The sequence below is a fragment of the Orcinus orca genome, chromosome 5, assembly GCF_937001465.1.
Source record: "Orcinus orca chromosome 5, mOrcOrc1.1, whole genome shotgun sequence".
In the NCBI taxonomy this organism is placed as follows: Eukaryota; Metazoa; Chordata; class Mammalia; order Artiodactyla; family Delphinidae; genus Orcinus; species Orcinus orca.
In genome coordinates this window covers 129863423-129876361 of record NC_064563.1, presented here as the reverse complement: position 1 = coordinate 129876361, position 12939 = coordinate 129863423, and the positions used below count along the sequence as shown (strand labels likewise).

Sequence of the window (12939 nt, the reverse complement as noted above, 5' to 3'; positions counted from 1 at the left end):
GTGGAGCAACGAAGCCCGTGCACCACAACTACTGAGCCTGTGCTCTAGAGCCTGCAAGCCGCAACTACTGAAGCCTGTGTGTCTAGAGCCTGTGCTCTGCAACAAGAGAAGCCACTGCAATGAAAAGCCCACGCACCACAACGAAGAGTAGCCCCCGCTCACCACAACTAGAGAAAGCCTGTGTGCAGCAACAAAGACCCAACTCAGCCAAAAAAAAAAAAAAAAAAAAAAAATCTAGCAACAGATACCTCGTTGGTATTGAAGGTATAATTTCCACTTCTGGGTAGCTGTGATGGTATACATTTTTCTATAATTTCTCAAGGTAGTATTAGAAGACTGAGCCTATTAATTCATTTTAACGTTTATAAGTAGATGTTTGAGACCATAGGATGTGGAGGACGCGAGCTAGAGGTTAGAGGAAGCTGACTAGGGGGAAATTGAGTTACCCCCTCCCCCCTTGTTTTTGCAAGGGACTCATTCTTTCATTCCAACAATTACTGAGAATGTAAAAAGCTCTGGACGAGGCACTGAGAATACATTTAAAAATCCCACCTTTGTGCTGTTAATTCCGAGTTAAGGGAAGGGTGTGAGAGCAGAAAAGTCAGGACCTGGTGTCATACAGCAAACTGATACAGGACAGGATAGGGTTACTGCAAATAAATAGGTTGTGATATGCATTAAATTGTTAAAATGGAATTCCTAGGATCTCTGTGTCCCTTGAGTCACAAAAGGAAGAGCAATACAGTAGGTCCAGAGCTCTCACTTATCATAAGGTGGGGCCTGGGTCAGGGTTTACCAACCACTAGCAGTAAAAGCATTAAAAGGAGTATTTAGTAATACAATTATTTGCAGAGTTGTTGAAATGCGTGTGCCGCTCCCTGTCGCTGCCCTCAAGCCCCAGCATGAATAAGAAGGAAATATTCTCCCTTTATCTGATCCTAAGAGAGAGGTGATGACGAAACTCACCAGGAGAGTTGAGGACTTTGTATGCGTCTCCTGGGTTTGGGGAACCTAAGTCTGCAGTGGGAGGTGTGTCTAGATCTGTCAAGAGACTGAGTAGAAAGAGACAGGGTTCACTGCGTTGGTGATGACTTGGTGAAGTGAATGTCTGTGTTTTCTGTGCCCACACTGAAACAGCCTCCAAGAGCATCCTCTGGAGGAATAAACAACGCCCAGAAACCGAGGCAGAAACAGAGAGCAGCCAGTAGAGGGCGCACGACTGCTTTAAGCGAATTGCAGTTGGAGAACTGAGCCGCTCCCCCAGCCTTTGAGAAGGAAGATTCAGACTTGAGTGTTTGCCAAACTCAGAGGACACTCTTATAGAGCCAGACAGCACCAGTCCCCTAAAATCGTACCCACTCTCCTCTAATCCTCTTACATCCTGTGCCTGACCCTATATGGGTCAGAATCTAAGCCGGTAAATTAAGGCAGAAGCCAGTAGAAAAGTAAATTGGGGCAAGAGAATATGCTCACATGTCTCTTCCCCAAAAGAATCTGTCAAGCTAGGAGTGACCTCAAACTGATAGTTATGGGATGAGGGATTGGGTGAAGCACATACCCGGGCAAAGAGAAGTGACATGGAAATGTAAAGAGACGAAGGGAGTTTTCAGTCAAGACTCCAGCTCCAGGATCAGATTGACTTGCATTTGCCCCTCAGGTCCTTTGTTCCCCTCCTGCACATTCCTGGACAAATCACTAAATCTCTTGGATACTAAGTTTCTTCGTATATGAAATGGGAATCAAAATAGACTCACCTCATAGGGCTGAGATGAGGATTCAATGTGAGAAGAGCTGTAAAGTGCCAGCCACAGAAGAAGGCTCAATAAATGCTTCTTGTTGCTATGAAGTAACTGAAGTATTTGAAATTGGGGTGCGATAAAGCTTACCCCAAATCAGCAGCCAATATCCAGTGTAGGCTGTGTTTTCCTTCAAATATTAGTGAATCAACATGTTTTAATTCAGTCTTTTTGCACTACCTTTTGCTTTCTCTAACACATTACAACTTTTGAAAAAAAAAGTAAACCTTTTGCTTTCCTGAAAAATATATAATTTAAATAGAGAAATCTTACCCCCCAAAATTTCATGCTGCACATTTCACAAGTCAAAGGCATGTGGAATAATGAAATCTATAAAATTAAAAATAAATTAGTTCTTACAGAGTCAAATAACACTAGCACACAGAAACCTTACTCATGACAGGATTTGGGTGAATCTACTAAAATATATATACATTTTTCAATAAATCATATAAAAACATAGCAAGTAGGAAAAATGTTTATCAATGTAATTTCTTGTTTAAAAGATATTATAACAACAGTAAATTCAATTAAAAATAATAAAAACCCTTTTTTCCAAAATCTTAATAAGACTACTTTTTTTATTTTTAACATCTTTGTTGGAGTATAATTACTTTACAATGGTGTGTTAGTTTCTGCTGTATAACAAAATGAATCAGCTATACTTATACATACATCCCCATACCTCCTCCCTTTTGCGTCTCCCTCCCACCCTCCCTATCCCACCCCTCTAGGTGGTCACAAAGCACTGAGCAGACCTCCCTGTGCTATGCGGCTGCTTTCCACTAGCTATCTATTTTACATTTGGTAAGACTACTTTTTTAAATTAAGATACCCTACCTCCCTTGATCATATTTTTACAAACTTCAAATTATATTTTAGTTAATATTAAATAACAAATATATTCATGTAACAAATATATGCATGTTTTTTAAAAAAGAAGCCTATTAATTCCACCAAACTAGAATAACTATTATAACAACTTGATATTTTTCTTTTTATCAAATCCAATTTTGTCACACATGTATACATGTGTGCTTTAAAAATTATTTTTATTTCCTTAGAGTAGATACGATATAATTTGCTAATTTTTCCACTTGGTTGGCTACAAAATAAGTATAGTAATTTCCTAGAAGTGTAGTGATTTTTATCTTCATTGGCATTTGATTTTGGGACCCAGAGTTTTGACTATTCCTAATTATGTTAGCAAAATATGACATCATAATTGCTCTCATTTCCATTTATATAACTTTAGTGATACTAAGTATACCCCACAAATTTTGTTTTAATCTGTATATCTTACTTTGTATCAATGTGTTTTGCTCATTTACACATGGAGAGCTTAGATATTTCTTTTCAATTCTTTTAAATTTTTTATATGATAAAATATTAGCCTACTGGTAACATTTTAAATACAAGTATTGCCTCTATAGTTAACTTTTTGGTTGTTATTTCAAGATAACAATTTTATAAAGTATTTATAACAGCAAGATTTTTGAACTAATATATACAATATAATTGATTTGTTAATCTTCCATCTCCCCCAAATGAAGACTGGTTAAATTCGTATCTACAAAAGAGTACAAAAGATTTTCTGCAATTCTGCTTAATTTAATTGTTAATTTTTATTCTTTTAAAATGTGCTGTCTTAAATCACAGATTTATAGGATCATTTGTAAGAATTCTACGGTTGAATCTTTCACAGGACATAGTGGCACTGTAGGTGCCAGGCAAGACAGTTTCTACCTAGGTTTGAAATTCTTATGACATTTCAAGTCCATTTTTAACTTAAAGAGAATGAGAAATGGCAAGGACTTCAAATTTACAGTGTGCCTGAGGCGGAGATGGAACTGAATTCAGCTGGTACTATTATTCATGGTAGACAAAGCTAAAAATTGAAGTGTATTCCTTAAATAGTATATTAAATGTGTCTTGAGAAAAAGTTCGTTTAATGAGGGAAAGTTTTCCAATTTTAGGCTTTTTAAATGCTAAAGCCATTATAAAATGCAAATAATCTGAACTGAAATTATTTTGTCTTTAGGTTTGAGGGAAAACTTTATATGAGTGCTTTATTTTTAAGAAAAAGTCATACTTATAGATAGTAAAATCTGGTCTGTAAATTTCCATAGTCTCAATTTAAAAGAACACATCAATGATTTAAAACTTTTTAAGAAGTGAATTTCTTAAATGAGCATTTAAGTTAATTAATATAAGCAATCAAGTGGAAAAAAATTACACGCTTTCATTATAAACCCTAAGTCTTAGAACATTTGGATTTGAGAAAATAACATCTTACAAGTTATGATGATTATGTGTCAACTTGGCTGGGCTAAGTGATGCCCAGATAGCTAGCATAACATTGTTTCTGGGTGTGGCTGTGAGGGTGCTTCCAGCAGAGATTAGCATTTGAATCTGTAGACTAAGGATGACACTCCCAATGCGTGTGGGCATCATACAATCCACTGAGGGCCTGAATAGAACACAAGAAAGCAGAGGAAGGGAGAATTTGTTCTTTGCTTGAGCTGAAACATCTATCTTCTGACCTCTAACATCTGTGCTCCTAATTCTCTGGCTTTCAGACTCAGACGAGGATGCATGCCGTTGGCTCCCCTGGTTCTTGGGGCTTTCGTTTTGGACTGGAACTGTACCACTGGCTTTCCTGGTTCTCCAGCTTGCAGATGACAGACCATGGAACTTCTCAGCCTCCATAATCATGAGCCCATTCCTATAATAAATCCCACCTTATGTATATCTATATATATTCTATTAGTTCTGTTTCTCTCTAGAACCTAATATACAGGTTAAAGGTTGATTAACTGTCTAAAGAACTATTTATAGGAGATTGGAAAATGTCAATAAACTTATCCACTTGCATTCTCGCTTTCTTCATTATTCACTGTAAAAGCAGGAAAACAATGTACTTTAGAAGTGATTAGTTTATCCCTTCCTTATGGTGATGAGCTCCTTGTTAGTCTCAGAGTCTGGAGTTCTAGAGTCTTGCTCTACACAGTTTGTTTTTGGCACATCTGTTCTTACACACGGTCCTCTGTATAGCTGAACTTTTCAATGTTCAGCCTACGAATGTACAATTCAGCTTTCAGGTCCACTCTTAATCCTTATCTCATTTGTTAAGACCAGTGCACTGTTTATCAGTGAATTCTCCAGGCACTGTGCTAAACCTCCCCATAGGCATCTTACTGATATCACTTTCCAATCTCAAGAAGCCCAGTTTAATTGAACACAGCTGGCTCAAAGGTATGACACCTTGAATCCCATCAGCAATCCTTCTTTACTGTGTAATCCATGTGCAGTGTGATTTAAGCCACTTCCTAAGTTTTGTCTAAGTACATTACCCTCCAGAGATTTCATTTTCCTCTAAGAGGGAAATTGCTCCTTTGCTCTTCAATTACATGTGTAGATAAGATGTAGTATGACAGCTCTTTTGGAGAGGACTTCCACCATTGATCCAATATACAATATACCTGAAGCTGTGAAATCTTCTGGTATTACTCATGAAAATAAATACGATGCAGGAGTTGAAGCCTGCAAAGTTACAGCTGGCACTTGCATCTTTAAAAAGGAGGGGATATTTTCATTGCAATATTGAAATATCATTTGTTAGTTTCCACATTTGTTAAACTTTATAGAGTTTATATCAAGCAATATGTAGAAATACAAAAATAATGATTGAATATCTGTCTTAAGGAAACTCAAAATCTATTTCATTAATGGTCATATTTTTCAACATTTATTTTATTTATAAAAATAACTAGAAGTTAAATTAATCATGATGCATTGTATCATTTTACTGTGTGAATCATTTCACTAATAATGACTATCAACCAGACTCATTTTATTCATTCATTCGCATATTTGTTTAACATATATGTGTGTATAAATATATACATATAGAGAGAGGTTTTTTTTTTTTGAGTACCTATTAGGTGTTAGTGAGAAAGACAGACAAAAATTTAATAAATACATAATATATACTCAGAAGATATGGCGGCCCTGGATGTGTGTCACTAGTATCTCCCTTCAAGAGAAAATCTGCTGCAAAAATTGCAGTCGGCCTACAGCTTCCAGAAACAATGCCCTTGGAATCTGCATCCACCCTGGAGCCATGAGTGGACAGCACCAGCCAATGACCGGGCATCTGGGGGAGTAGGGCATATCCACTTTCGCCCATCACAACTCTCCTCTAACAAGCCATCTTTGCTCTGGAGCTCTCTGTTGGGCTGGTCAAGAACTTCCCAGGGTTGCACTTTAGTCTAAAGCTCTGTTCACCTCTCTCTTTCCCTCCCTCTTCTCCAATACCTGTCAGACCTGCATTGTGGCTTACCTACACCTGCTCCTTTTCTCCTTATCTTCCACAGAAATACCGCCAATTGAATTACTTGCGCTTCTAACTCTGTCTTGGTGCCTGCTTCCAGAAAGACATGACCTGACACAGATGGTGATAAACATAATTTAAAAAATGGCAGCATAATGTGGTAAGGGGATGGGTTTACCATATGGGAAACGGAGGTTAGCAACTTTAAAGCACGGTAAGAGAGGTGTCCCTGAGAAGATGAATTTTGAGTAAATCCTTAAAGGAAAAAGGAGTGATCTATATGGATAGAAAGACAGAGGGAACTGCCAGCCAAAACTCCCTTCGAGACCCATATGCTGGTTCAGTGTGATGGAGGGAGGCCGCATGCTCTTCACTCATCATTGAAAAAAGCTTGTTGGAAGAAGGATGATTTCATGAGTCCTTACCTGATGTAGAAGCCACAGTTCTCAAGCTGTGAAGTCAGGGACGATGTTCCCACAGCGCAGCACTTTAATGAAGTCATGCTTGTAGGAAAGGAATAAGCCAGTGAAATGGGTTTGCATATATTTTTATAAGATGAACCATTTTCTTAGGAGGAGTCAAAGTTGGTATGAAATTCTCTAGTGGTTTTCAAGCACTTATAAGGATAAAAGCTAAAATATATGATGTAATAGTTATAAAAAAATTAGAGTGAAATGCATTGTTAAAATAATGCACATGTACCTTGTATATTTACTCTGAATTTTTGTTCATCTTTCATCAGTATTATTGTACATATCTTTAGGAATAATGTTTTGAAGTTTTTCTGTTTCATCCCATTATGAAAACAATAAAAATATAAAACCAAACCATTAGATTACTTTGGGTCTCAGGATGAATATACTACTCTGCTGTCAATTATTCTCAAATCTCCGAAAAATCAGTTAAAATGCCCTCTTGAGAAGCAGCTATAAAATAAAAGTGTCATGTGTTCCTCTGGTTTGAAACAGAAAACCAAATGATGTGGAATAAATACACAGGGAGGAAATGGGAAGTATGACAAGATAAATGAAGTTAAATAATTCCCAAAGGTTAAGGCTGCCCTCTGCCTATATAGTAGTGGAAAAACACTGGACTGGGAGTCATAAGTCACCAAATGAAAAGTGCTAATAGTGTGAAGGAGATGAATGACACGTATACAAGAGGCGGAGTAGATGGAAAGCATATTTGAATTGAGGTGGGTATGTAGTGAAGAGTTGGTTAATTAATTAATTTTTTAATTTAAAAATATTTATTTAATTTTATTTTTGGCTGTGTTGGGTCTTCATTGCTGCGTGCGGGCTTTCTCTAGTTGCGGCGAGTGGGGGCTACTCTTCATTGTGGTGTGCAGGCTTGTCATTGCGGTAGCTTCTCCTGTTGCGGAGCACCTGCTCTAGGCTCTCAGTCTTCAATAGTTGTGGCACGTGGGCTCAGTAGTTATGGCTCATGGGCTCAGTAGTTGTCGTTCGTGGGCTCTAGAGCACAGGCTCAGTAGTTGTGGGGCACCGGCTTAATTGCTCTGCGGCATGTGGGATCTTCCCGAACCAGGGCTCGAACCTGTGTCCCCTGCATTGGCAGGTGGATTCTTAACCACTGTGCCACCAGGGAAGTCCCTGGTTAATTTATTATAAGCCTTGCAAATGCTCAAATGGAATCCAAGGTGAAGGTTGAAGAAAGAAGCCTAATAAATCTTAAATCTCACAGTACTTAAAGAAGAACTGAAGTGCACATATCCTCAGCAAACTTTTCAATTCTGACACTCTCTTCTGGAAGGAGGGGCCTGTCAAAATAGGTTCCAGTGGTCAAATGATGGATCTTCTTCCCCAACACAGAGCAGCACTTTCTGGTTTGATGAGAAAATGTTAAGTTTACCCTTTGGACGTCCAGTCCCAGTCAGTGCGTTGCTTTAACAACTGTTTTCCAGGGACTGTAGCAATAAAACATGGCAAGAGCAATGGATTTGCAGCAGATGAAGGTGTTGCCAAATCCCCAAAGCTTTGCCTGCTTCTGTGTTGACAGAGGAAGGCAGAGGAACAGATGCTAGAAACAAACAGTTCTCAGGGCAGGAAAAATAAACACTAAAGGAAAACTGTATTTTCCCAGAACAGATGATTAAGAAATTAGATGATTAAGAAATTAAAATAACTGATGATAAAGGCTAGGTCCAGATGCATTTATTTCTGACCACCCAAAGAAAAGAAACATTATGGACAAAAAAAATGCAGATCCCAGAGATAACTAAATTCCCTATGAAACTCTGGAATATACAGAAGACAAGGAAACTATTTTTTTTTTTATTTAGAAAGGAATATGGGCATAATAGTTACTATAATGCTATCTGACTAAATATCAAAAATAATATTGCATATACTTACTAATTATTGCTATCAGATTAAGGTAATGATGAAAATTTTAATGATTCTTTTTTTAACTTATAAAAAAACAGCAATTAATGTTTTGGTTTTTATTAGTGCTTTTAACCAAAAATTTCTCCTGGCATTCCTTGAAGTTAGGTGTGGTCATGTGACTTAGTTGATCATTGAAATGGGTGGAAGTAATGGGTGTCACTTGCAGGTGGGAGATTAATGTCTAGTGCATGATTCACCATGTCCCTTTTTTCAGTCTTGGCAATTGTGGAAGCAACTGAGTTGCAGTGTGGTGTCCTGAATAAGATGATGTACAGCAGAGCGAGGTATAGCAAAACAGTTATAATTCTAAGTCACTGAATTTGGAGTTATTGCAAAGCATAACCTTGACTCTCCTGATGGTTGCAAATGTTTAGTAAAATCAGCATATTCACAGGATAACGATTTAATTTTTTATTCGGTGTCTTTTATAAAATAGCAGTTGTGTGGAATTTTACCCAAAGAGCTTTGGCCAGTTCAAATAAATAGAATTAGCAGGTCTTGTGCAAAAGACTATGTCATCTAATAAATATTGAATAACCTAATTTTTTTTCCCAGAAACATTAACATATAGACATGATTCTCATTTCAGAGCTAAAGAATCTGGGAACTTGTGCATCACATGCACTAACTGGGACTCAAAAAGCAGCGATACTAAGAAGGGTGAGGTTGGAGTACCTAAGTAGAGGCCGAATTTAGATTTTTAAATCTATTTTTGGGCCTGTACTATAAGAAATAAGGATTTGAGCCCAGAAAATTGATCCAAAGACAGGCAATAAATCAAAGAGGGCAGGGGAGGGACCAGGTGGTATAATATGTTACATTTTCCAGCATTAATGAAAGACAGGCAACCCCAGATCCAAGAAGCCCAGATAGCCCTAAGCAATACAGATATCAAAACAAAATAAAACAAACAACAACAATGAAAACAACTTCACACAGACACATCATAGTCAATCTTCTAAAAACCAAAGATAAAAAGAAAACTTAAAGGGAGCCTATGGGGTGGGGCGGGAGTGAAGCATTATGTGGAGAGGACCAAAGGTAAGAAATACTCAGAGTTTTCATCAAAGATTTTATAGGACAGAAGACAGTTGAATGGGAATGTTTAAAATGCTGAAACAAACAATAATGTCAACTGGATTTCTATATCTAATGAAAATATCTTTCAAAAATGGAGGCATAATAAATACTTTTTCAAACAAAGACCAAGAGAATTTATTGCCAGAGACCTGTAATGCAAGATACATGCAAAGAAATTCCTCAGACAGAAGTATGAAATCTGATGGGAATTTAACATTAAACTCTTTAAAGATAATCAATTTTAAAGACAAATTGTAATAAAGTACTCTGAGTTTATGACATATGTAGAAGTAAAATGTATGAAAAATAGTTCAAAAGGTGGGAAAGAGGAAATGGAAGTATACATGAATGGTATAAAAATATTTGATAGTACTAATACTAAGTTAAAAATGTTTATTGTACACCCTTGAGAAATTCACTAAAATTTTTAAAAAGTGACATAGTTATTAAGCCAATAGTAGAGATAAAAAAGAAAAATAAATAATAATTAATACAGAAGAAGGTGGGAAAGAGGAATAAAGGAATAAATAACAGAGGTAGCAAATAAAAAAACAGAAAGCAAGATGATAGGTTGAAATCCAACTATATCAATAATTACATTACATATAAAAGGCAAGTCCATCAGTTTAGATAAAACACAGTAGACTACCTATAAGAAACTACAGTCAGTAACCCTTGTGAACATAGATAAAGATTATCAGGAAATTTAAACAAATTGAATCCTGTAATATATAAAAATGAAATATATATCATGACCAAATGGGGTTTCTCCCAGGAATGGAAAACAGTTTCAACATTCCAAAATCAGTGACTATAATTTACCATATCAACAGAATTAAAAAACACATAATCTTCTCTATTTTATGCACAAAATTATTTTACAAAACTCCACATCCATTCATGATAAAAAAAAACTCTCAGTAAACCTGGAGTAGAAGGAAACTTCCTCATCTTGACAAAGGGTCCACAGAGTCCTGTATGATCTGGACTCTCTTACCTTTCCCACTGCATCGCTTTATACTCTCTCACTGGCTCATTCTTTATTAGTTGCACTGGATTTCTTGCTGTTCCCCAAGATGCCAGCCTGTTCGCACCTCATGGACTTTGCTTTAGTGGCTTCCTCTGACTGGAACTTTTTTCCCTCAGGCAGCTGCATGGATCATTCTAACGCTTCCTTCATTTTCTTGGCCAGATGTCGCATTCTTAGTGAGCATTACCACAGCCATTCCTTTCAAAATTCCCAATCACTCTCTCTGATCTGCTTTTGTACTTATTATTATTTCTTTTAATTAAGACATTTTTTTTAGAAAAGCAGTTAAAAGTTCACATCAGAACTAAGGGGGAATGTAGAGACATACCTCACATTACTCCCTGCCCCCCTCACACATGCACAGGCTCCCTCATTATCAACATCCCCACCAGAGTGGTACCATTTGTTACAACTGATGAACCTTCACTGACACATCATTATCACCTGAAGTTCATAGTTTACATTACAACATTACATTTCATTTTTGGTGTTGTACATTCTATGGGTTTGGACAAAAGTATAATAACATATATCTCTCATTACAGCATCACACAGAATATTTTCACTCCTCTAAGAATCCTCTCTGCGCTATATATTCATCACACTCCTCCTCTCCATCAACCCCTGAATTTTTTTTTTTTTTACTGTTTCCATAGTTTTCCTTTTTCCAAAATATCATATAGTTGGAATCATACAGTATATAGACTTTTCAGGTTCGCTTCTTTCACTTAGTAATATGCAGTTAAATTTTCTCCATGTCTTTTCCTTTTTTGATAGCTCATTTCTTTTTCACGTTGAATAATATTCCATTGTCTAGATGAACCACAGTTTATTTATCCATTCACCTGCTGAAGGAAATCTTGGTTGCTTCCACATTTTGGCAATTATGAATAAAGCTGCTATAAACATCTGTGGGCAGGTTTTTGTGTGGACATGTTTTTAAGTCCTTTGGGTAAATACTAAGGAGCGTGACTGCTGAATCATACGGTAAGAGAATGTTTACATTTGTAAGAAACTGTCAAACTCTCTTCTGAAGTATCTGAACTATTTTGCATTCCCACTAGCAATGAACGAGAATTCTGTTGTTCTACATCTTCTCCAGCATTTGGTGTTGCCAGCGTTCTGGATTTGGGCCATTCTGATAGATGTGTAGTGGTATCTCATTGTTGTTTTAATTTGCACTTCCCTCAAGACTTATGATGTGGAATATCTTTTTTGTATGTTTATTTGCCATCTGTATATCTTCTTTTTTAAAATATAAATTTATTTATTTATTTATTTATGGATGTGTTGGGTCTTTGTTGCTGCATGCAGGCTTTCTTTAATTGTGGTGAGTGTGGGCTACTCTTTGTTGTGGTGCACAGGCTTCTCATTGTGATGGCTTCTCTTGTTGTGAAGCACGGGCTCTAGGCACATGGGCTTCAGTAGTTGTGGCTCGTGGGCCCAGTAGTTGTGGCTTGCAAGCTGTAGAGTGCAGGCTCAGTAGTTGTGGTGCACGGGCTTAGTTGCTCCGTGACATGTGGGACCTTCCCGGACCAGGGCTTGAACCTGTGTCCTCTGCATTGGCAGGCAGATTCTTAACCACTGCACCACCAGGGAAGCCCCTGTATATCTTCTTTAGTGAGGTTTCTGTTAAGGTCTTTGGCCTATTTTTTAATCAGCTTGTTTGTTTTCTTACTGTTGAGTTTTAAAAGTTCTTTGCCTATTTTGGATAACAGTCCTTCATCAGATGTGTCCTTTGCAAATAGTTTTTCCCAGTCTGTGGTTTGTCTTCTTATTATCTTGACATTGTCTTTCACCGAGCAGAAATTTTTAAATTTAATGAAGTACAACTTATCAATTATTTCTTTTCATGGGGTGTGCCTTTGGCGTTGTATCTAAAAAGTTATTGCCATGCTCACTTCAGCAGCACATGTACTAAAATTGGAACGATACAGAGAAGATTAGCATGACCCTTGCGTAAGGATGATGTGCAAATTCATGAAGTGTTCCATGTTTAAAAAATAAAAATAAAAAAAATAAAAAGTTATCACCACACCAAAGTTCATCTACGTTTTCTCCAATGTTATCTTTTAGGGGTTTTAAAGTTTTGTGCTGTTTTACATTTAGGTTTGTTATCCATTTTGAGTTAACTTTTATGCAGGGTGTAAGGTTTGTGTCTACGTTCATTTCTTTTCCTTTTTTTTTTTGCATGTGGATGTCCATTTGTTCCAGCAACATTTGTTGAAAAGATTATCTTTGCTCCATTGTATTGCTTTCGTTTCTTTGTCAAAAATCAGTTGACTATATTTATGT

The 12939-nt window shown here is 36.9% G+C and overlaps 1 non-coding gene across 1 annotated transcript; it reads left to right on the top strand.

Annotated features, from left to right (window-relative positions):
- Window positions 1-12537: 12537 nt before the first annotated feature.
- On the top strand, window positions 12538-12644 carry LOC117199325 (U6 spliceosomal RNA). Its single transcript, XR_004480553.1, has one exon. It is a non-coding gene; the product is annotated as a U6 spliceosomal RNA (small nuclear RNA).
- Window positions 12645-12939: the final 295 nt, after the last annotated feature.